Source organism: Sebastes umbrosus, chromosome 17 (genome assembly GCF_015220745.1).
Source record: "Sebastes umbrosus isolate fSebUmb1 chromosome 17, fSebUmb1.pri, whole genome shotgun sequence".
Taxonomy (NCBI): Eukaryota; Metazoa; Chordata; class Actinopteri; order Perciformes; family Sebastidae; genus Sebastes; species Sebastes umbrosus.
In genome coordinates, this window is record NC_051285.1 from 22342642 (window position 1) to 22367853 (window position 25212).

Here is a 25212-nt window from a genome sequence, read left to right on the forward strand (position 1 = left end):
GAGTCATAGGTTTAATCTTTAACAATGTGTTAGGCTGTTCTTATACACTGTTCGTAGCTATACCTACAAAAAGTAATTTGTATATATCCCACAAAATCAATTTGTATGTACTGTAAGCCATGTAATTGTGAACCAAAAAGTATAAAGAGCATTAAATAGGGCATAGGGCGCAGGTCGGGATGGATTGGTGGGTCAAAAAACACTGGACTTTCACTCCCGCTGTTCGTACCCTATATGAAAGCAGAAGTTAACGTTGATTTCTTTGTCACGTAACTGCTATACTTAAGTTATGCCACTTCTGGAGTTATATTTTAACTCACAATCTTTTCCTAAACCTAACTAAGTCGTTTTGTTGCCTAAACCTAACCAAGATGTTTGCTGTGAAAACAGAAGTTTATTTTGAAAAGACTGTATGGATGTAATGGGCGGAAATTGTGTGTCACGTGTTGCTGGACATTCGCAGGTAAACGCAACGGTAAGATATCTTACGAACCGTTGTATGAGGATAGGTTGATTTTATAACCATCCGTCAGGCAAACATAGTCGCAGCTAAATCCTGAAAACGAAATGTAGAATCATGAAAAGCATGTCTCGGTATGTAAGTATCTGTTTGATCTGAAATGCGAGACTGCTGGATTTAATTAAGCTTGAGTTATTTTCGTGCTGACGTTTGTCTGATGCAGTTTAATCATTTCTATATCCAGTAAATGCTCTAATCAACATCCGAATGTTGGCTGCAACTTATTACAAATCTGTGTCCAAACTGTCAAACTGCAGTCATGAATGTCACAAGATTTCTGGTTTGCCAGTGTACAAATACTAAATCCTCACGTTTGAGCTCTTGAGCTTCAAGTGTATTTGAAAAACCTCAATCCAAATGAATGATGTGCAATGCTAACTCAACACCAAAGATGTAACTGAACAGAAACACCCGATTAGACTGTTATCAGGCCGTTAAATAGGAGTTATTGGTCGCTATAAATACCATAGATATGGGTCAGTAGGGTCCTACATCGCCTACTACGTAGTAAAAGTGAAAGCAAAACTTAAAGGCAACATGTTTTAACTTGTAAAACTAACTGAAATGTTACATTTTGAACACAAACAAAAAGGCCTCTTTAGGTTTAGGCAACAAAACTACAACTACTTTAGGATTAGGCAACAAAAACGCTAAGTTAAGTTTAGGGAAAAACTTTGTGTTTTGGCTTAAAATAACCACTTTTCAAATGTGAAAATGAAACGCTTGTGAACACAAAGAAAACTGTTGTTGGTTTCACATGCAAACCCCGGTCTCCTGGGTGAAAGCCCTGTGTTTGTGTCATGTTAGGTGTAGTAGGCCCCTACTGACCCACATCTATGGTGCTTATAGTGACCGATAATGCTTATTTACTAGCCTGACAACAGTCTAATCGGCTGACAGAAATGATGCAGAGAACAAATAAACCTACACTGAGACGTTAGAGAGTCTCACATCTGAGACTACCCTTTGTGGAAGACATGATTTACTCCAGAAGCTTACTCTGTGCACTGACTGGAGACAAACCTCTGATTTGAATACCGATTGTGATTCATGACTTCACTGAGCTGGCTTCAGGGAGAATAAATATGACTTCATTGAACTATTCTTCATTTTGCAGAGAGCTCCTGGGTCATGGGTAAAGAGTTGGGCCATATTTTAGATCTCTCATTTAAATTGTGGTTCTCTAGACGGATACACAAAGAGCAGCAGTCGTATTACACATATTGGTTCTAGTCACTTTAGCTTACTGTCTCTGCAATTGATCATGACCGCAAAAAAAACCCTGCTCATTCCCACTCGCAGAATTACTTTTCATGGTGAAGAGCTAGTCTAAACAACTGTTTCAATGCAGCCAGATTCACGAGAGCCCCCTCATCTCAGAGAATGCAACTATTCACACAACGCCTCCCACAGCATACACTGCAAAAAAGCCACCTCGTAGCTTCTCACATCACTCTAATTTCCCTGGGGCCTTTATGTATGAGGACGTTTTTAGAGACGGGTACAAGCCACAGTACACCCATCCAAACACTTCTTCTGCCGCCCGTCATCTACTTCCTCAACATTTCTGCGGTATGTTTGTGATAAAAGCCTGTCCTTTTTCACCATTTGGTATTCCCAGCTGCAGCCTCCGTTTGTCATATTGGTTATGATGGCAAGTCAGTCGGAGTGCACTCTGCACTCGCTCTCTTTACGAAGGACGCACACCATTTAAAATCAGCGCATAAACCTGTCATTCTCTCGAGAGACCTCTTCTTGGTGGGCGGATGCATTATTTGTGGCACTTTTTGCACCCGTGGACATGGGTGGTCCTCCAATATTTTGTCCTGTTAGACTGCATAAGCCACTCTAATCAGCTAAAGGGCTACGTGATTTACATTCACTGTCAGTTCTCTCCCTCCTGTTTCACTATTCCAGACATGGCCAAGGTCACTTTGCACCCCAATCCAACAGATAGTCTGTCCAGCATTGCCTGTTAACATCAAGGCCCTTTGTCCCTAAAGTGGAAACGAGGCTATGTACATGACGTGCATGACATATCGATATACAGTTCATGTAACACCAGGGATTCAGTCTACATGTGCAGCCAGCGACTTGTTTACATGACAAACCCTGTGCAAAATAAGCTACTTTAAAGCAATCCTTATTAAAAATAAAATTACCTATCATTTTATGATAGTCACGACAGTAACGTCGTGACATTTCACAGCACGGCAGACAGTTAAAGAGGTGACCGCTGTATTCAGACACATTAATTGAAGTCATGAACATCTACAACTAAAGAGAAGCCATGAGCAAGACACTCAAGTATAGATTATGTGGGTATCACTTTATATCATTTATGAATGGTATATTGATAGTTAATTAAACATTCTATATTTGTTAATGATTAAGATATTATTTGTAAACTTTACAGAAATTGTTTGTAAAAACATATATAAACATTACATATATATATATATATATGTGTAACATTTTGTTAAAGGTTAATAACTGGTTTGTTAAAAGGCTATAAACATTATTTGGATGGCTATTATAATGTTGCAACTGGTGATTATAATGCCTTGTTAAACGGTTAATAAATACTTTGCAAAGCATCTATAAACATTATTTAGATTGTTAATACTTTGTCAATGGTTAATAATTGTTTTCTGGTCCATCTATCTATGTAATGTTTATAGCTGTTTTACAAACTTATTCTTAAAAGTTTACATTTGGTAATCACTAATAAATACTGAATATAGTGTATAAATGTTATAATGTATGCAACAATAAACTGTAAGTAAAGAGTTTACTAACGTATACAAAATGTAATTGTTATTGTCTCTTATCAACTATGATACAATATATAATTTATAAACTAATTATTTCATTTTACACAAACTATAACAGAAATTATACCATTACTAATCATTAGTAAACATTATTTATTAATTTCATTGTTTTGTTAACAGTAAATTAACTATTAAGTAAGGTTAATTAACTATCAATTTACCATTTATAAATGATGGTTATTATCAAGTGTTACCATTATGTGTCGTACTGTAGATGCGAACGATACAAACATTAAACAGAAATAAACAAGAATATAGAATGACTTGTTCTAAGACGAAACCCTACACCCACTTTATCTCTGAACTGCCGTGTTTCCATGGTAACAATCAGTGATACCTGCTGACCAAATGACACAAAGAGGAAAACATGGTTCATAACTTGTGGTTTTCTATGTTGTGGAGCGAGTAATGAGAGGGGAATGAGAGACTGCAGCAACCTGTTGAAAATATTCAGCAGTGAGGACATCGTCCATCATATCCTGAGCAGAAGCACTGAGCCCTGCCACATTAACAAGCTGCAGCAGCTCAGCAGCTCTGCTACAGGTCTGCAGGTGGTTAGCAAGCAGCACAACAAATCGGACCACAACTGACTAATTATTTTCATTAGATCCTCATTATTGGACGCCAACCGCTACCTCCCCAGAGGGGGAAGCTCTGGGGACCGTTGGCACCTCAGGTTGTTGACCTCTGAAGATGTGGGGGAGGTCCGTGGCATTCCATCTGAGGGAGCCGGGTCGACAGATTTATCTTTTACAGTCCTATTTATAACCTTCCCTATCTGAACTGGTGACATCATTTAACAACAGGCTAATACAAATCCTGTTATTTTACCTCTCAGATGATGTCATGAGTTCAGTCAGGTCTTGAGGAAAAATAATGATCAAGAAGCAAAATGTGGTTGAAAAGGGAAAGTTAATTGACAATATAGGACTTAGTCTTACATTAACCATGCACATTTAAATCAGGATGCAATGACCACCAGCAGATGCAATGAATACAGTTTTCAAAGTGCTGGTGAATGTATCATAACACTGCACAGAGCACAAGAATATCCATCATACTGCTGTCTCAAAAACTGGGAGAGAGACGGTGCAAGAAGTTGCTGTCACCCAAGCTGTCCAAAAGAGAGAGGGGAACAGACTGCACAAAAGCTGTTTCCCTAATTCATTTTGGATGTTAGGTGCTGATAGCAAAGACAATTACTGTAGCTCATAGGCAGCCAGTTCACAGAGTGCTGCTCTGGTGCTACAAGAGCACAAATAACAAGGCGACAGACCCAGAATGCCACCACAGATTAAGGCAATGGTTCCCAAAGTATTGCCCCCCCCACCCCCAAAGTCATCACCCTTAAAAAGAATGACAATCCCTCGAACAAAATCCTCAATTTGAATAAAGTGATTCAGTATAGTGAATGAGTTAGTCTTTTTTTATTAAATCAACTTTATTTAACGACTATAACTCTGCAGTTTCGTCGACATAAATCAAGTAATGAAGTCTTGACAGATTCGTCAAGCGTATGCAGAAACATAATATGATCTTTGTGTATTTGTAACAACTTAACTCATTTTATATAACAGTATTAAAGCCAAAATAGATTTTTTTGTTATTGTGGTTAAATAAATGTAATTTATGTGGCTGTTAGATCGCTGCTAGACTGCCCCAGAGTGGGCCTCCCTTTGTGTGCGGCAAGCGGGAGAGTAAGTGAAAACGTTGTTTTTGAAAGGCTAAACGCCAACAAATATGAATTGAATATTTCGTTAGATTAAAAAAGTGAATTTTGGAAATTATTACACCTGTCTTTTTTTCAATACATTTTGACTTTTGGACTTTACAACGCTCTGAAGTTATTGGAAATATTTGGACCACATGAGTCAGAAACAATTCTACGCAGTCACCACTGGAATCTAATACTAAGTATATTATTGTGTAGCCTAATATTTATCTGCAACTGTGCACAAACACAAGGTTTAAACAGAATGTGGCCAACTAAGTAGCAATAAAAATATACCTTTATCTCTGTCTATAGTTTTATATGCAGACTTTTGTATATATTATTCAGTAAGTGTGTTAGTATGGTTTTAGTTAGAGGGTATATGAAAATCCTGGCGCACCCCCTGTGATCTTTGGCGCCCCCCTAAGGTTGGGAACCACTGGATTAAGTTGTACCAATGTACAGTCACTGATGGAACAGGACCGGCCAATCCATCTGAGTGGACACGGTACTATGATGAGTGAGAGCTTTACAAACGCTGAAACATTACATACTGTGTTATAAGCAAAACGGGTCATGTGAGCATAAAATATGAGCATAATAATAGACTAGAAACATAGTAGAGTTGCAGAAGAGAAATACCAGTGAAAGAAGGGCGCACACACACACCTTCAGCTTTGCCGCTTTGCAGCGCTTCCCATCACAGCTTATAGTATTAAAGCTGCACCAGCACCACGATTAAATTATCATGTGTGTTAGGCTCCTGCAAGATCATTGAGGGTTGGGATACAGTAATAAAGAGGAAAAAAAGGAACAGGATGAGGAGGAAATAGGGAGATGTATGAAGAGGTAGAAGAGCTTCTGTGCTGTAGTGTGAGAAGGAAAAATAGGGCAAGGCTAATCCCCAACATTACAGCTCAGCATATGATTAACGGGGTGCAGGGGTAATTGCGTAACCAAGAATGCCATTAAGTCATAAAAATAATATTATTTTCCTGATAATCTTTCTCATGCTGTGTTTCTTACATCTACGGACCTGTGTAAATCTTTAAACACAGTAAAATCTAGAGCTTACGCGATACCGTGAAACTAAGTCTTTAAGCACGTAAGGCTGAATATTCATGTTTTGGTGGGTGACTCAAACCTGCACAGGGCTTTATAGCTCAAATCAAATCAAACATTATTTGATATGGAGCATTTGGTGAAAGAATGCAATAAAAAAGTGCTTGAAAACTAAAAAGAAGCTAACAGTACAAATAGCTAAATTTTGAAGTACCATTTTCTTACACACACACACTATATCTTGTACAGTCCCCTGTCACTAAGTGCATTAAATCCCTGACTGAATATTATCAATATTAATCATTGCCAAAGATTTTTGTTGTAATACATCTGATGGAAATTCTTCACAGTCTCACTGTTTATTTTCAGCAAAAAGCAAGCCCCTCTCCTGAGTTCAGCTGTTGGCAAGCTGAGGGGTTGTTCCACTTAGATAAAAAGGAAAAGCCCAACATGTATTCTTACAATCAGCTGTGATAAAAACATTTGGCAGGTGCTTCGGTAATGCTGCTGGGGGAGCCGTGCATGCATAGCTGGGCCTAATCCAGCCTTGTGATGTAAACTATGGGAGGTTTACTTTTTCGACGAAACATACTTTACGTGATCGTGTTGCAGATACTGTACAAGGTGTGGAGTCGGAATTTGATTTTCAGCAGCTTCTTCCTTCCTTGTAAAGCTTTGCTCACAGACCGTGGGCGGACTCCAGATGAGCGAGTCGATGCTCAACAACTCCACGGTGCTTATTGGAAAGTAGAAGTCTAGAGATAAATATTTTAGTGTAGAGAGTTCCTACCTTGGGTTATCAACCCTGTCTCCAAAATGTGGTTCTGATGCAAGTATTCTGTGTTTCTCACTAGTAATCACCACTCAAATCTTCACTGGATACAGTCTTTCCCTAACCTTAAAGGTGCAGTGTGAGGGATTTGGCGGCATCTAGTGGTGAGGTTGCAGATTGCAACCAACTGAAGCTTCTCCCGTGTACCAAGTGTTTGGCAGAACTATGGTGGCCGACACCAAAATGTGAAAACGCGAATGGCCCTGTCTAGAGCCAGTGTTTGGTTTGTCCGTTCTGGGCTACTGTGGGAACATGGCGGCCGACTCCATGAAGAGGACCCACTCTGTATGTTAATAGAAACAGTTCATTCTAAGGTAACAAATTCTTATTTTCAGGTGGTTATACACTGTAAAAAACATACTTATCAATATTATATTCCATTTCTACCAATATATCCCCCTAATTGTTACACACTGTTCCTTTAACCAAGATGTAGTGTCCTAATCTTACAGGCTACCTCCACTGATAATCCGTTTGCAATTCTCAGGAAGTACCACTGCATATGTTAAAAAAAAAGAAGCAGTATAAAGTCTTTTGTGGCTCCAAAGGGAGCTGTGTGAAGTCTGATAACTGACTCGCCTCAAGTGACTTGACATCAGCCACTACTAGCGTAACACACCCAAATCTCCGATCAAACTGTCATTGGTTGAGTTGCATTATGGGTTAATGTAGGCACCAGGTTTTGATGAGGAAGAATACATATAATAGCATGTGCTATGCTAGATCAGTAGTTTCAACCCGTTCTCATCATACTATTGCTTCGTCACGCCCTTTGACATTTCTTAAGGTTTTGGCAACAAAACCACTATAGTTAGGTCTAGGAAAAACTACACGGTTGGGCTGAAAACTACTACGTTTATTAACTGTAAATTAAACTGAACGTTGTGAACACGGCACACAAACAAACAGCTGATTGTAACGTGAAAGTGACACGACCAGCGGACTCCTGGATGAAAGCCCTGTGTTTGTTGGATCCGTCCACCTCCTCTCCCTCCCGCCTGCCCTCAGTGTGTTTCTTTGTTTTTTTACATTGTAGTTCAATGACAAAGCGTCGGTATTTGATGCCTTGTGAATGAGAACGGGCCGGTAGTTTCCATAAGCTTTAGGAATAAACAATTGAAAAAATGTTGGTATTGAATATTTTGCATATTGTTATGTTCAACATAAACGTTCTAATATGAAGAGAATTGTAAACCAGGTGAAGAAAATTATTGAATGAATGTGATTCATATGAGATAAAGATCATCTGTTGGCAAATATCAGTGATAAGAGGGGCTGACATTACTTGTGTTGATTATCTAAATGCATAATACATAGGCATACAAAGCTGCAAGAGCCGCGGGGAACTTTACACCCTGGGGTCTCCACCGGTAGATCTGAGGTTGCACACAGGCTCATAAGGAATTAAAAGCTCTGAATTGGACTTTCTGAAGCAATCTAGAAACTAGTGGAGTGAGACTTACATGGGCATGATATGATCTGGACTCTGTTGATTGGTTAAAAGTACAGTGGCTGCATGTTGCACTAATTGCAGAAGGTGGAGTGAATTTTGGCCGAGAGCAGATGAGACCAACTAATCTAGATGAGAGGAGATGAAAGCAAATGATAGCTTTCTTGAGGTCAGAAAGGGATAATAAAGGAGAAAGAGAAAGGATTGAACCACCGTCTTCACTTGATCATTAAAACAGAGATTGGAATTGGCGTCCTGCTGGCTTAGCTCACTAAAGCGTGTACCATGAAAGCAGCACACCAGTCTCATTTCTCTCTCAATCAATTCCACCTCTCACTTTTGGCTATGAAAAAAAGAAGCTATATAATGTCCAAAATTACTGTTGAAAAAATAAAATAGATCATCTTTTAATCTACCAAACTATAATTTCTTGTTAATAATTAAGATAGTTATTTTAAATGTGCATCCCTACTGTTGTACAGAATTACAGGCAGCTTCCCTGTCGATGTGAGCCAGCGGTAATAAGCACTTGCAGCTAACAGTCCAAGCACACCATCAAAATTTATACCCTACCACACCAACCGTACTGCTGTTTGTTGCGAGATCCTTGACAAGCTCTCACAATTTATACTGTTCCACCATCTGCACTGCTGGGGAAGCATCACTGACAAGGCTACTGCACTTATGTTGTCAGATGGAATGCACTGCAACATGTCGGTTCTTACTCTGAACAAGGGAAAGATAATGTTGGGAATATACTATAAGAGTGGTACAGTGATTCTATTATATATCCATCCAACTGTCATCCATCCATCCATCCATCCATCAGACAAGTTTGAACTTACTTGTGTGGTGGGGATAGAAGTTCTTCTAACATTATTTCTATACATTTAAAAGTTTTATTTCTACTTTCTGTCAGCAGCTCAACTGGAACAGTTAGGAAATGGAGACGGACCAATGTCCAGTACAGTGTCTGATAAAAAGGTGTACAATTCTGTCATACTTCCTGATAACCATACAAGCTCCATGGTGAGGCGAATATTACCTTGGTCATATTATGGCATTAGGATACAGGCACACTAACTGTGGGATCACTTGAGGGACGGGCAAAGCAAAGGACAGTGTTTTAAAACAAGATTAAAGGCCAAACCACATAGAAAGTGTTTTTTGATGTCCATCACGTCACAAAGACTAGATCCATATTTGATACAGTCTATGGTATGTATCAATCCACACTGACTGTAGGCAGCATCAATGAATTGATAAATAAAAGCAATGCTAATCCTCATGCAGTACACTTAAAAACTATTTTTGTCCAGTAAGTTTCTGATGTCAGTCAGCCTGGCCGCTGTCCTTTCAACCACTCACATTTTGCTTTTGATAGCTACGCTAGAAGCTCAGTAATGCTGTACTTACAGCTACAGCGGTGCTTTGAGTTAAATGGTAACGTTAGGACTGCCGTTTTGAAGCCTTGAGTTTGGCATTTTTGCTGTCGCCATCTTGGTTTTTGGCCGTCGCCATCTTGGTTCTTTGCAACCAGAGGTGGAGCTACAGCAAGTACGACCAACGACAACAATGCTGAATTTTTTGGCGACCAAAATGTTACGATTAACTGTCATGAACTGAAAACACACTGTGAAAGGGTTAAAGTTCTAAGACAAAAACACGGACAACTCCAAGACCGGACAACGCCGTGGTAGCGACCTGTCAATCACAAGGTAACCACGCCCTGAAGCATAACCTGCTTTATGGTCTATTTGACTCTAAATGATAATGACCATAATTTACTAAATGAACATCATGCTGTATGAAGAAGACTTGAAACTAGCAATTGAGACCATAAACTCATGTTTACAATGTTTACTGAGGTAATAAATCGAGTGAGAAGTCTCTCATAGACTTCTATACAATCTGACTTCTTTTTGCAACCAGAGGAGTCGCCCCCTGCTGGCTATTATTAAGAATGCAAGTTTAAAGCACTTCTGCATTGGCTTCACTTTTCAGACCCAGAGGTTGCCCACTGTTGCAAAACAGGCCCAATGCTAACATGCTGATTTTTAGCAGGTATAATGTTTACCATGTTCATCTTATTTTAGCATGCTAACATTTACTAATTAGCCCTGAACACAAAGCGCAGCTGAGACAGAGTCAGAGGAACCCCAAAGTGATTACAATTCAGGAAACATGAATATCTGTACCAAACTTCATGGCAATCACTCCAATAGTTGTTTTGCTGTTATTTCAGTCTGGACCAAAAATGATGGACAGACCAATCCCTGAGGCTAAAACTGTGACATGAAAATAACATGGTAACCAATACCAACTGATGATAATTACAACAATTGCAGCCTGTCAATTGCAACCTGTTATTTTGAAACTTTGATAAGGCATTGATTTGTTTTTTTTAAGTGAACTTAAACTACACCATAAATTATAGAAGCAAGCAGTAAACTGCATTTGGATTGACAGTTGCTGCCCAAAAGTGTCCAAATGTGGAAGGTGTCAGCTGGTGGAGAAAAAACACCACGAATTCATTTTCTACTGTATGGGAGGCCTTAAAACCCTTGCAATGACAATACCACAAGAAGTAAAAAATGAGCACCTCTACAGTGCCAGGTAGACGTGGAAGACAAGAATCAATGTTCAATTTCTTTTTTTTCTTTTTTCATATAATTCTGTTTAAAGTGTGGGGGGTTAATAAAACCAGTCTTGACTGCATGAATTCATGCCCCAGGCAAAATTCCCCACTGTGAAACCTCTAAGGAAGAGTGTTATTCATCCCCTACTCCACACACATTTTCCAGGAAAAATCCGATCATTAGTAGTGCATGTCTTCGAGATTCAAGTCTAGATTTCTCACCTTGACATTACAGCCCCATGGCCCCAGAGGTAGGGGATTAAATTTATGGCAGACCAGCTTGCTACAGTACTCCTCTGCCACTTTGTGCCCAGAGCAAACATGGGGTTATTTTGTTCAATTTGAAATGTGTTATTCAAAATAGTGTCCTGCAGTGGGACGGCACAGCCACCTCATTATCAAAATACTCATTCATCAAATTCAGAGGACGGAGAGTCCTTAAATGTCGGGCCATGTGTATGGTATCAGCTGAGTTAGTGTGAAAAACCTGACATGGTTTTCTGGTAATTGTCCCTTGTGGGAGCGTATAAAGAGGAATAATGGTTCCAGTGTGCTTCGTTGGAACCAGACAGTGTTATTTGCTACAATCTTTCCGCTCAGTAAACAGAGCATCTCCATGCTGTGAAGTACTGTAATCAGAGAAATGAAAACATTGTGATCCAGTAAAACAAAAGAAGCACTCAAATCAGACCACAATCTGTACAATTCCAGCAACAATGTGGGGCTTTGTATAATTTAGCAGTTTTTTTTCTGGTTCTTTATAGTGGATCTTCAAACGTAGAAATCGTATTCTGACATGCTGAACAGTGGACCTACATGTAAATAAAAGATCTTTAAGAACGTATTGATGCAATAGCTCGACATTTTGGAAAATATGCTTATTTGCTTTCTTGCAAAAAGAATATTGATACCATTCTCATTCTCAGGTTGTGCTGATCATAGACTGTACATATAGATATAGGATGCGTCTCCACTTCCTTCAACTGTACAAAAGTGAAGCCAAAATATCCCGGATACAGGAGCTGCCATCTTGAGATGTTGGCATCATTTGGAGCCAGAGTCTGCGCAGCAGTGATCGACGGGCTGGAGCTGTGGTATTGAGGTCCCGCCTACACACCCACCCGAGCCAATCACGAGCCAAGCATTGCCGCAGCTTGCTAGCGTGAGCTACGTAGCTGCTAGGCTAGAAAACAGCTAACCATAATATCTGTATAACGACATTTATGATCAAATTGACACGTTCTACTACACAGACTTGTGTTGCTTATGGAAAGTTAAAGTTACCTCCTCCCTCGTACAATTCCCGAGCCTACGGCTCCGCGACTACTTCACTCAGAGCAGCTGTCAATCACAGCTGACAATCATGACATCTCACCCCCTTTTTAACACTATTAACACTTAAACATACATCAGCGTGATAAGAACTACCTAAAATGACAGAAACCATCTTTGGGAAAAATGTATTTGACTTGTACTACTTATTTGCCCATGTTCCATCCACTAACATGGAGGGGGCGGGATTTATGACCTATACTGCAGCCAGCCACCAGGGGGACATCGAGTTGTTTTAGCTTCACTTTTGGGTCGCTGTTGTTCATCTTTATATACAGTCTATTGTGCTTACTACTAAAATCATTAGTTGAAGCAAGTGCCAAACATTCACCGATTACAGTGAAGGTGAAGTTTCAGTGCAGTTACAGTACATTTTAAATGTGAGGTTCTGCTGCTATTCTCTGTTTTATATCATTTCAAACTAAATATATTTTGGGTTTTGGGCTGTTGGTGGAAAATAAGAAGCAATCTGAAGATGTAATCTTGGGCGTTATTTTTTTTATTGAATTTTATTTATTGAATTTTTTACTATTTTTCACATTTTATAGACTACAGGATACATCGAAAAGACAATCAACAAATGAATCCATGATGAAAACAAAAATATGTTCTTGATTGACAACGACCACTGCTCACAAGTATAGCTCTGCTTTCCTGTTCTGATAGAAACCACAGGATGACTAAGACCTACCACAGAGTTGCTTTTGTTGATTTAATATGCTTCACTGGAGTCCTTGCTGCCATCTTGACTGCACACAGCTACTGTCAAACCCACGCACACCTCTATGACACACACACACACACGCACACACACAGAGACATTTCTCAAACCAGCACTTGCTTGTGATCTTGCGGCGGCTTGTACTGATGTGCATTGAGCTGTGACATTTGAATCGGGGCTTAAAGTCACCCAAACTCCTCGGTGTTGATTATTGCACTGTTTGCTTTGACAGGTCCAACACATTCGGGGAGGCTACTGAAGACTTAAGGTGATTGTAGACATGAGGCCATATTGGTCAATTGATCATACAGAGAATCCCAGAGCTGACAAGATAATTGCTTCAGAGCCTTTCATTACCATACCTCCTTCAGTGATTGTAAAGGTCATGACCCGTCTTGTCAGCCCCTCTCTGACGCCATGTTGATCAATTCCAGTCATTAGACAGGCTTTATTGATTGTCAGAAAATAATCAATCATTTTTTAATTTCTCAAAAATCAAAGATCCGGTGATTTACGTTAACCTTATCATTGTGAATAAAAACCAGAAACACCTATGGGGATGGAGCGAATCAGATTAAAATGGCTGGCCTTTCAGTAACTGCATTTTACTAACCGCAACCTGTCATCACTGTATATCACAAACTGCTGTAAGCCACAAAGAGTATCCCCTGAGGTGAATTTTCAGACTTTGGGTCCCAGATACTGTACAGTAAAGTCGTTTCTCTTCTACCACAGCCGCTCGCTTCTTTCTTTTATCTGCCTCTGAAGATGCCTTTGGCTGTTGATGAAAGCCCTGGCCACATTTTTTCCAAGCTGTAAACTGTTCACTGTTCAGCCTTGGCTGCAGGCTCAGAGTGTTTCCGCTATCTTTATGCTTTTTACTTCCATATGCCTGATCTAAAGCGGTTTTACTGCCATCTTCCTATGGCACGACGAGCTCTCCAAAGTAAACAGAAAGCTGAATGATGGACTTAGGTCTAACGGGCCGGCGTTTGTTTTCTTTGGCACGACAGAAAGTTGATGTTTGCATGCTTTCGTTTCCCATTCCCCTGTGTACCCAGACTGACCTAACTTGTGCCTACTCCATAATTCTTTCTTATTTCCTTTGCACCTAAAACGCCATAATGATGTATGGTTGTCTCTCATAACACATCAATAATTCATTTCTGTTGGGTTACTTTGAATTACTGCTCCCCTGCTCATGCAGCAAATGGCTACGCTGCCAGTGCCAACTCTATCTACAGAAAGACCAACTTCGCCTCCTCTTAGGGATATAGAGTATCGCAACTGTGTCTCTCCTCTTTCTAGATAAGCTTCTTTCCCTCTTCATCGTCTGAATTCATCACGTTTTCCCTACTTAACATGGGAAACCATGTCTACAACAGGGGATTTACAAAAGGATATACATTACTAAGTGATTTAAATGAAAACTTTACTTTTAGTAGCCTCATCAATGGCATGAATGAAGGGCAGAAATGCCAGTAACACAGGATTTTATGTAATTTTGTGAAAACAAAAGTTTATGTGCACAATAAACATGCAAGGCTGTTGCATACCTAGTTATATAATGTTTAATTTGTTTAACCCATTTGTGCCCGCAACTGAAAATGTCCTTTGATGGAATTGTTCTCAAGGCTGGCCTAAGCACAAATGTGAAGACATTTTTCAAAACCTGAAAAGTGAGTTTTTCTTATCATACTACAGTATGTCTAGTATTTGGGCACATGGGACTACTATTTTTTGCAATAAGCTCAAACTCAAACTCTTATATTTTAGGAAAAAACAGTAGTCCCATGTGCCCAAATAGATATAGTATGATAAGAAAATGGCTGTATCTCAGAAACTACATTGAGCACAATCAAGTATTTGGTATCTATGATTCATAACAAGTTGAATATCAGAGTTATGCACACATATGCAGTGTACAAAATATGTATATCTCATATGGATAACATTTAATTAACACAATGATAGCATTTTTCCTCATTTTTCCAAAATTCTGAATTTGACTATTAATTAAAGTGTTATTTTTAATGTTATCTAAAAAATTCAAAGTTGTCCTGTTAGATACTTTCCAAAAGTATGTTCGTACCAAATTTTAAGACTTTTGACCAAACAGAACAAATGTTGTGCCATTTTCACTTATCCTACTAAATACAGTCTTTGGGCACAAATGGGTTAATAACAGGCATCTGTGCAATTTAAGGGCTGGTTTCAGCTCACAGCTTAATTCAAGGATATATGGTTGTTATGTCTGTCTGACTGTTGCAGGAAATGTTCCTCGGCAGAAGTCATTCTTTCAGGTTTTCTCCATCCCAAAAAAATCTTCTTTCTGCTTCCTAATATCCACATCAGAACTGCAAACTCTTTGAAGCCTATAGAGCAGACTGGCAGACAGGTTATTTTTCAGTGATGCTACCTGTAGCTTAAACCACCAGGGTCTGCCTGGATGTACATCTAAGAAATAGATACTATGTGATTTATTTTTTACTTGATAAAAGATCAAACCTTATGTTAAAGAAATATATAAATTAAAGCAATGGTAGGCAGAATGTTTTTGGCATCATTGGGCAAAAATTCCATAATAACCTTTTCAGCATATTGTAATTCAAGTGTTCTGAGACAAAACTAGACTTCTGCACCTCCACTTGGCTCTGTTTTCAGGCTTTAAAAAATCTAGAGATATTGGCTAATCACAGGTCATTTCAGAGAGAGAAAACGTTCCTATTGGCTGTTCATTCAATGAAGGCAGCTGTCAATCACTCTCAAACTCTGATCAAACGGTCAAACTAGGCAGCGCTGATCAAATATGAGTTAATATTCTGTTACTGTAATGCCTACTTCTCGCCTCAAATGTTTTCAGAAACATCTTGTAGTGTACTGTTTAGCTGTAAAAAGAGATAGTTTGCTCTGACTGGTGGATGGTGCTTGGTGTTTCCTCAACTGATCTCAACTTGCCTGCCGGGTCACAAACTTTCTCTTTTTACAGCTAAACAGTACACTACAAGATGTTTCTGAAAACATTTGAGACGAAAATAGGCATTACAGTAACAGAATATTGATTCATATTTGATCAGCGCTGCCTAGTTTGACCGTTTGATCGGAGTTTGCGAGTGATTGACAGCTGCTCAGAGACGGCAGGCTTCAGCTCGGCTCTGATTGGTTGTATTCCTCCAGTCTGTGAAATCTGTCAGATGCCATTAGGAGCACCCGAGGACACAGAGGCACATGATTTGTCCAGATTACCTCTCTCCTGCACTGCTGTCACAATATAGTGACCAATTTATATTTTTTGCTCCAATCAGGCCTACTGCTGCTTTAAACATATTCATCACTACATGAAAACCTGTACACAGCCTGTATGTGCTCTCATTGTGAGCCAAAATACATTTTGACTTATGTTATGTAACTGCTGGCCTTCCAGTTGGCATGCGGATGGCTCAGTGGTATAATGTGTGTACCTTGCAAACTTTTCTCACAGGATGCGTGCTGCATGTCATCCCCCTAATCTCCCTGCTTTGATCTGTGCGGCGAAGACAAAAACGCTGCTTAAAAAATAAACAATAGCATGAATTTTAAATCTTTTTCCATCACCCAGCTCATCCAAAATCTCATTATTAGAATAGGAAAAAATACATCTCATAAATCTCCCTTGTATCAAAAAGAGACATCTATAATGTAGCTCCTCTTCCAACATTATTAGAATTTTATGAGCGCTGTCGATAGTATTCATCATTGTATTAGTATTACCATCGCATTCTTACAGAGCCGAGGTTTTACTGAATTTCTTTCTTTTAATATTTACATTAATTGTTCATTATTCATTATGTCCTTATTATTCTATTTAACTTCAGCAGCTTAAATACTCATGATAACTGGGAGTTAGCAGCAGAGATTGATGCGACTACAGAGAAAGGATTCTGGGTAAAAGCTGCAGAGTTATACAGTTTCACCCCCTGGGGTCCTGTTCCAACGTTTCCTTTGTACAGGAACAGTTTGTGCTTGTAGTGACATTTTAAGAAAATTCTTAGAATTATTATCCTTTCTAAGAATTTCAATATGTTTTTTGCTTTGGGCACATCTTGTTATCCCCCAATGACATCTTTCAAACATCATCAGTTTTTTTTATGTCAATGGCAGGCCTTGGAGACGTCAAATAGTTCCAAACATTGGGAGCAAGTAGCAGAAATGTCCAGTCGTGCGCAACATAATATGGTGATGCTTTGGAGTATTGATCAATAGTGATCATATTGATTCCATCTAAAGACTTTACTTCGTCGGGCTGCCAAACTATATTTGACGATCCATTTTTGTATGTTTTATCTTTATTTTGTTTTCAGAACGACACCATCCGTAGTCGATTAACTAGTGAACATTCTCCCCTCGCTCTACGCCTCCCGTACGGGATATTACGCATCACACTATGGCCAAGGCAAGACCAGCCCTACTCTGCCTCCCATTGGCGGATATTCTTACCCTAACCAATCTCAATCCTTGTGCCTAAACCTAACCAATCCAACCAATGAGTACTAGCCAATCAGAGGAAGAGTAGGGTGGGTGATGCCTTTGCCATAGCAGGATTCGTAATTTAGCCTCCCGTACCTGTTAGTTCTGCTATCGCGAGAGGGGTCTTCTGACAAATGCACATGCTCAGCAGAGAAACACAGAGATGACAACAGCTGGCCGATTTCCTGAAGAGAACCGATCCAGAGTTCGTGAATGGTTAGTACCATGAACACCTCTACACAAATTTGTCCAAAACTGATACATTCAGGTTAACTCTGATAAGTTAGTCTATCTATGTTCTTAAAAAAAACGCTGTCAATCTCAAAAACCCAACTCTTCAAATAAGTTATTAGCACGCATGTAAGGAGCCTAGCTAGTAAGGATAGCTATAAGTTAAGGTTAGAATACAGCTGGGTTGTTGAGTTTAGCATGCGCCTCCTTCCGCGCGCACAATCTAATATATGTGTTTGCATATGTTAGTTTTCAGGTACTTCATCAGCATAAAGAGCTCCTTATTGGCTGCTAACACAAAACAATTTTTCCAAATGATTCTACTGTCAGCGTAGAAGTCTCCTGGGATGGAAGATTGCTTAACCACAGTGGAATTCAAGAGGCTGATCTACAGACAAGACTGAGCTAAGTTTAATTAAAGCTCCAGTTTTATCTTATTTATTATTAATTTGTACTTGATATGGAATTACTTGACAAGTATTCTGGTAGATGTGAAGATGAAACAGGAAACATTGTCTTTATGCCAGTTTTTAATTGAGCAGATTCTCTTACTTATTGTTCACCAAATACATATCTGTATTTTTGTGGTCTTGAAGGCAGATGGTTATTTACTGATAATGATACTGTTCAGCTATAAAATGGTTGACATCACTTCTATATGTTATTAAAATGCATCTGCTACTGTAATAAAATGTGAGAAAAGACATGCCTATTAGCATCTGTAGAGATCAATACAATTAAACCAACGGCCAAGTAACTGACGGTATTTCATTATATTTATAGGTATATAGTACAGCTTCTGAATGTGGTGGAAAGATCAAGCTATCAAGTATACTTGTATATGTTTTGAAGAAGTGTCTTTATATTAGGGCACAACTACCTAATAAAAGAGGGCCTATTATGCTTTTGTGCTTTTTTCCCTTTCCTTTAGTGTGTTATATAGTTTATTGTGTTTGTAAAAGGTCTGTAAAAGTTACAAAGCCCAAAGTCCACCCCAAAGGGAGTTGCTTTTCCCCACAGAAACACTGCTCCTGAACTGCCTGAAACGCCTCGCTTAAAGTCCCGCCTTTTCTTCCGTAACGTGATGATGTCACTAAGTGCCACATTTGCATAATACCTGCCTATAGCGGCTAGTTTGGCACGCCCTCAAACAAAGCTAATTACAGCGGAGTTGGAGCGGAGTCTGAAGACTTTGGTTCTGTTGACCAATCACAACAGAGTGGGCCAGCGGACCAATCAGAGCAGACTGGGACATTAAAACATGTAAAATTGTTCTAGTAGAATCCCTAAATACAAGTATGCACCTGAAAATAAACATATAGGTCTTCTTTGAATAAAATATACACATTAATAACATATATACATAAAAGGTTTATTTTTTGTTAAGTGAAACGGTTGAGCTCATATTAAGCCTCACAGTATTTTTGCAAAGTTAGAAAAGTTGTCCCTTGTGAAATAAACAGCACAAATACACAACCTGGAGCTTAAGTCGGTCTGATGCAGTAGCACAAACCTGTGCAATCTCCAGAGAACTATTCTTGAGAACAAATATAAACTTGTGTTCTGTGCTCGACAGCCAAATAGGTTACAACACATTTCTGGGACAAGCAGTGCTCACCTAGTCTCACAAGGCCCTTTCTGTATATATACGTCTGGGACGACCGTGGAGAGGTTTTCACTTTAAATATGTTCTTGGCATTCATTCCAGCCATCTAATCAAGAGCTGATTAAAGACCGAGAGAATGCAATGAGCTTCAATTAACGAGGTGATGGGATAGAAAATCAGCAGTACCCCGAGTGCCAACAAGTAGGATTGGGAAGCATCGCTGTAGAGCGACGTGTTTGGCCAGGAGCACCTCTTGTCCTCAGAGCAGCCATGCATCTTGTGTCCCATCTGGGATTATTTGGAGCTAATATGGCCTCAATTGCAGATTGCTTTGAGGAGATTTCATTTGTGCAGCATGAAGCGAAGCAGTCGCGGTGTCATTATACTTTTAAATTGAAACGTTGGTGATCTATACATGACCTTATCAACCTTGGGTCATTTCAGAGCACACTGCCAAAAGTGACCTGTTTTGTCAATGTGTTTACTGCAGGGACGAAGACTCTGGGAGACAGGGCGAACGGTTCCAGAGAGTGGACAGATTGATGGATGGAGTGGGGACGTGTTAACAAGCAACAATATCTTTCAAAAGCAATTAGCATCAAGCTAACAGTGTTTATGTGCTGAATCCCAAAGCACTTGGTGATTAATTACAGGGCTGACAATGATTTGTGACGCTTGATTTTTCTGTGATGATCACAGCACTTCCTTTATACACTGAGACTTCTCCTAAAGCAATATACAACACTTGAACGCAAAGTTTGGCTCGGGCACCCGCCGCCCATCAAATGCGGGTAAATTATTGGCAGTGGCAGGTAAAATCATCAGGCCATCCAACGCTTTGGCAGACAGGCAGGGAAAACACAAGGGATGGGGATAGAGAATCAGTTCCCGTTGAGAACTGGTTCCTAGTTGTCCGATTCCTTGGCATCTCATGCCTCCGTGACTATCGATTCCTCTGTATTGATGTTTTCCATCTGTTCAAAAGCATGGCACTACTACTCAAAAGCATGGTGCTACTACTACTACTAAACTTGAGGGGCAAACCCTATTTTTTCCCTGATAATGCTGCACTGTGAGCAACAAATCTGTGTTGAAGTCGGCAGGAGGAGAGTTAGTAACGTTACCTGTTAGCAGCTCAGTCCTGCTTAGCTAAATAACGGAGCTACTAACGTTAACGGAAGGTCCATTGAGTTACATTATGGTGCGTTCAAGCTCTATAAAAATGAGTATTGGGCGAAGGTAAATTCTTACTTTATCATGATGTGGTCAAATGTAATTTTGGCGAGAAACTTTAATAAATCCAGTTGTTTGAAGTAGATGCTTTCACAGCAATATAAAATAGTTAATAGAGAGCGAATTATGACCTGTTTAACTTCCTAACACGAGCTCTAAGCAGCAGATGCCAAGATTTTTTTAATCAAAGTAAATATTTAAATAAAAATACAATCATTTATTTCCTAATTTGAATTGTGTTTTTATACAAATAACCACTAGAAATGACAGTAACAAAGTACAGTATTGTGTAGTGTACCCTCCCACCCCCCAAAAAATAGGGCTCCCGGAAGCTACGGTGTAATTCAAACACTGTAATTTACCGTGCATATAGTGTTTTTTTGTGTAAATATATCAAACACTGAATGACATCAGATCTAAAATGTTATTCCTTCATTTAGCGCATAGATTTCAAAAGTAGCAGATCAAATTTCTGAGTGGCGGACAAAAAAACTACCACAGTGGCAGGCGGTGAAAAAAGTTAATTTCAGTCCCTGGTGGTAAACGTGCACATTTCAATCAGAAACATTTCTGTCATGAAGTAAAAATGTTTACGCAGTTGTATTTGGCAACACAGACTCTCTGCGGTTCTCCCTGTCAGAACCCACACGAGTCGAGATGAAATCGGCCCTGAGGTGCACAGAGCATAGCCCTGCAAACGCATTATCGCTGAGATGCGGAATGCAAGTTATTATGAAGGACAGGCCCACAGAAACATACCACTGCAAGTGGATTTGATTACTAAGGAACCAGAATGAGAAGAGACTGGGGTGGCGAATCCACACAATGAGCACCGTGGCAGAGCCACTGAATGACAGAGGAGCTGATGGCTTAAATGAAGAGCTGACAGCTCCAATGAACTGCCTGGCATTAAATGCTGACAGTAATTAGCGCTAATTAGAAAAAGCTGATGGCCAGCTGATGTGGCGTGCATAACTTGTGTTTCCTGCCTGGATTTGAGCTTTGCCTGCAAATATATACATTTAGCACGTCATGCACATGTCATCGTTTTATGCATAGTGATGGGATTGATTGTTCATTAATTTAAGCAGCTACTTAGAGCTGTCTTAAGGGGGCTCCACGGCGGGTAGTTATTCACCCATTGATCTGATCTGACGACACGACGCGCCCATGTGCAAGAATCTGACACGCCGCTTCGTCTTCATGAAAGAGAAGGCGTCAAGTCTTCAAAACGTCATGCATTTATTCATCAGCCCACCTGTGGCTCAGACCCGGCCACATGCACACACAACAACAACCAGAACGCAGGCCCCTTGGCGGAATTTTCAATATGTCTTATAATGAATGTTGGAAAAACAGCAGCCTCATTTTCAGGAATACAAAATGTCAAAAAGGTCATTAGGCGCAGAGAAAAGAAGAATACAGGGGAGAAAACACAAAGCGAAAGGTTGGATGTAACAATGAGATTGCTCGGCAACATGACATTCAGATACATGTGTTCACACCTCGGAGCCGCCAGGTGAAACCTTTTGGCCGGCGGCACCTCTTGAGGCTTAAGCCTCTCACTCAGAGTGACCCCAAGGAGTAGATGTTATCGAGCGATAAAGATTTCCCCTTCACACCCAAACTGAACTGACAATCTTTGAGTCTCAAGTCTGCTTCTCGAACAATGTGACTACAGAGATTACAGTGTTTGGATCCTGGGATGTGCTAAAACTGACAGACTGAGAGATGCAGTAATGGTGGGGTATGATAAATGGATCAGCTGATAGGGCTGAGAATACCTAAGCTGCTAAAGGCTGGCCCACAACCAAAGATTTTTCAAATCTTAACAGATGTTGAAAATGTGAGAAAGCCCACACATAACGACGTGTTATGTTAGATTTAACAGTTTTGTTCGTGTAGTGCGTGGGGAGCAACGATTTGACCAGCACACACTAACAGATTCCATTCATGAACAACTAGAGTCCCGACTCAAAAAATACGTAAATCTCGCAAAATATGTCGCGATCAAGCGTGACTTCAATGTAAACAAACATGGCGGACGACAGAGAGAATTGGCGATTTCAGTTTTGTACTACTTAGTACTGAAAATTCACGAAGGATGGATGGATCAAGTCATGGAGACACATTAAATAAACACTCGTATTGTTGCCACAAATCAACAAATTGGTCCTCCATTTCTGAGGTCCATCTTACTGCTACTTTATGCTTTGCGTTTCGCATTAGCTCATGCATTAGCCGCGGCCGCCATGACTACGGCGATGGATGTTGTTCCGCTTCAGTCAGCTTGGTTCCCAATTGGCTATCGCTTCCTACGTGACTGCGTCATCGGCTATATATATACGATTTGAAATCGGTGCGACCACGATGGATGTCCGAGCCGATCGGGGATGTAAAAAACATTCTCAACATACCTCACACCACAGGGATACGTCTAAAGGTAATCCTTACAACCATCAAAAAATCGGGGCTTTGCTGACGAGGGGCGAATCGGGCCTAAAATCGGCTTGATTCTCGTGTATTGTTTACCCAGCATAAGTCTTTCCCATATAGTCTGTTGTATATTTTTTCTTTACATTAGATAATTAACTATGGCTCTTTTTCTGCATACAGTTTTTTCAAAAGCCAACACATCTTAGTCCGCAAGCTGGGACTAATTATCAAAAGCAGCCGAGACGTACATATATCTCAGTGTCAGTTTTCCGGAGTTTATAATTATTAGCTGGAGGACATGATTATGCAGGCTCAAGAAATTATTGAAAGGGAGCTAACTGTAAGGCACTTGGTAACTGTAGAAAGTGTGGAAATGGCTCATTGTCCCTGATTCATTGTACCGCTCCTGCTTAGCGACATATCTTCAAGAAGGGCAGACAAAAATGTGGTGTAAAATGTCATGCTTTCAGCTGGCCATACTTGCAAATAGAGTTTTTTTCATGCTGGGAGGTTACACATAAAAACAAATAAGAGGAGAGATTAAAGAAATAAGCCAGAAGGCAGCGTACACAGCAGGAGGCATTGATGATATAGGCAGGGAACCGTTAAGCTTTGGGGAGCATGGATGATTTTTGGCCTAAAATAAGCACAGAGGGCCTAAAGTCAGGCACCCAAACTGTGTCTCTATTCGTGGCTTACAGGCTCCTTGGCAGAGCTGGCCAGGCGCCTCTGCCTCTCCTCGCCCACAGGAGCTCACAGCAAATCAAGTTTATTACAGCCTCTAATTACAATTACTGCCTCAAAGGGCTTCACAATGAAACAATAAATGAAAATGATAAATGAAAATGGCACCCTCAACCTTATACCCTCGGTGAGAGCGAGGGGGAAACCCTTCCACGGCAACTTCATTAGGGACAAGGATGCAAGAAACCTTGGGGTGGACCTCACAGGAAGGAATCCCGCTTCCACCTTTCCCTTCAGGAAAAGCCGTGCAATAGGTAGTGACAGTTCAAGTGCTGTATTCAAGATAAAACAAACGTCACTGGGACTTAAAAGGGAGGTTCATTGTGTGTTTGAAAGTATAAACAGTCAGGAGAACAGAACACTGACAGAACTTTTTAACCCGCATTACAATATTTTCCTAAAACTAACCAAGTCGTTTTGTTGCCTAAACCTAAGACGGAAATTTATTTCGAAAATACTGTACGCATGTAACGAGCGGAAATTGACACATGTTTTACTGGACATTCGTAGGCAAATGAATGAAGAAGGAGAGAATAACTTTTTCATAAAATATCATACAAACTGTTTCATGAGAATCTGTTGGTTTAAAGCATAGATTGTATATAAGAAGTGGACGTAGTCACCGTGACGTCACACATTGGTTTGTGAACTACGGTTTTGAAGCCTGAAGTTTGGCATTTCGGTCGTCGCCATCTTGGTTTTTTGCAACCAGAAGTGACATGAGAGGGTGGAGCTAAGTACAACCGAATGCTGGATAAGAAATTTTGAGGCAACTAAAGTGTTACTGAACTGAAAACACAGTGTGAAAGAGTTAAAGTTCTAAGACGAAAACACGGACAACAGTAGCGACCTGTCAATCACAATGCAGCCACGCCCTAAAGCATAGCCTCTAAATGAGACCATAATTTACTAAATGGACATCATGCTGCATTGAAGAAGACTTGAAACTAGCGATAGAGACCATAAACTCATGTTTACAATGTTTACTGAGGTAATAAATCAAGTGAGAAGTAGGCTCATTTTCTCATAGACTTCTATACAATCCGACTACTTTTTGCAACCAGAGGTGTCGCCCCCTGCTGGCTATTAGAAAGAAAAACCTTTAATTATTTTATTGTGCATCGTATTAAATTCATTCAAAACTAGCAGCTGCAATTTCACTAGAGTCACCTGAAGGTTTGGCCATCGTCTGAGCTGATACGATAACTTAAATCCCAGAGGGCTTGGCTGCAAAACTTGCTCATTTATTACTTATGAACGTTAAGGGTTTATTTGGTTTACCACTCGCTACAGAAGTCTGACTGCATGAGCATCCAGAGCACCAATATTATCAGGACTACCGCTGTCACAGAGAAT

At 40.0% G+C, this 25212-nt stretch overlaps 1 long non-coding RNA gene across 1 annotated transcript; it reads right to left on the reverse strand.

The window, feature by feature from the left end:
* Window positions 1-222: 222 nt before the first annotated feature.
* Window positions 223-24257, reverse strand: LOC119475862. Its single transcript, XR_005203902.1, has 4 exons — window positions 24245-24257; window positions 16453-16457; window positions 13003-13007; window positions 223-315 (listed from the first exon to the last, which is right to left on the reverse strand). It is a non-coding gene; the product is annotated as an uncharacterized LOC119475862 (long non-coding RNA).
* Between the last annotated feature and the right edge of the window lie 955 nt (window positions 24258-25212).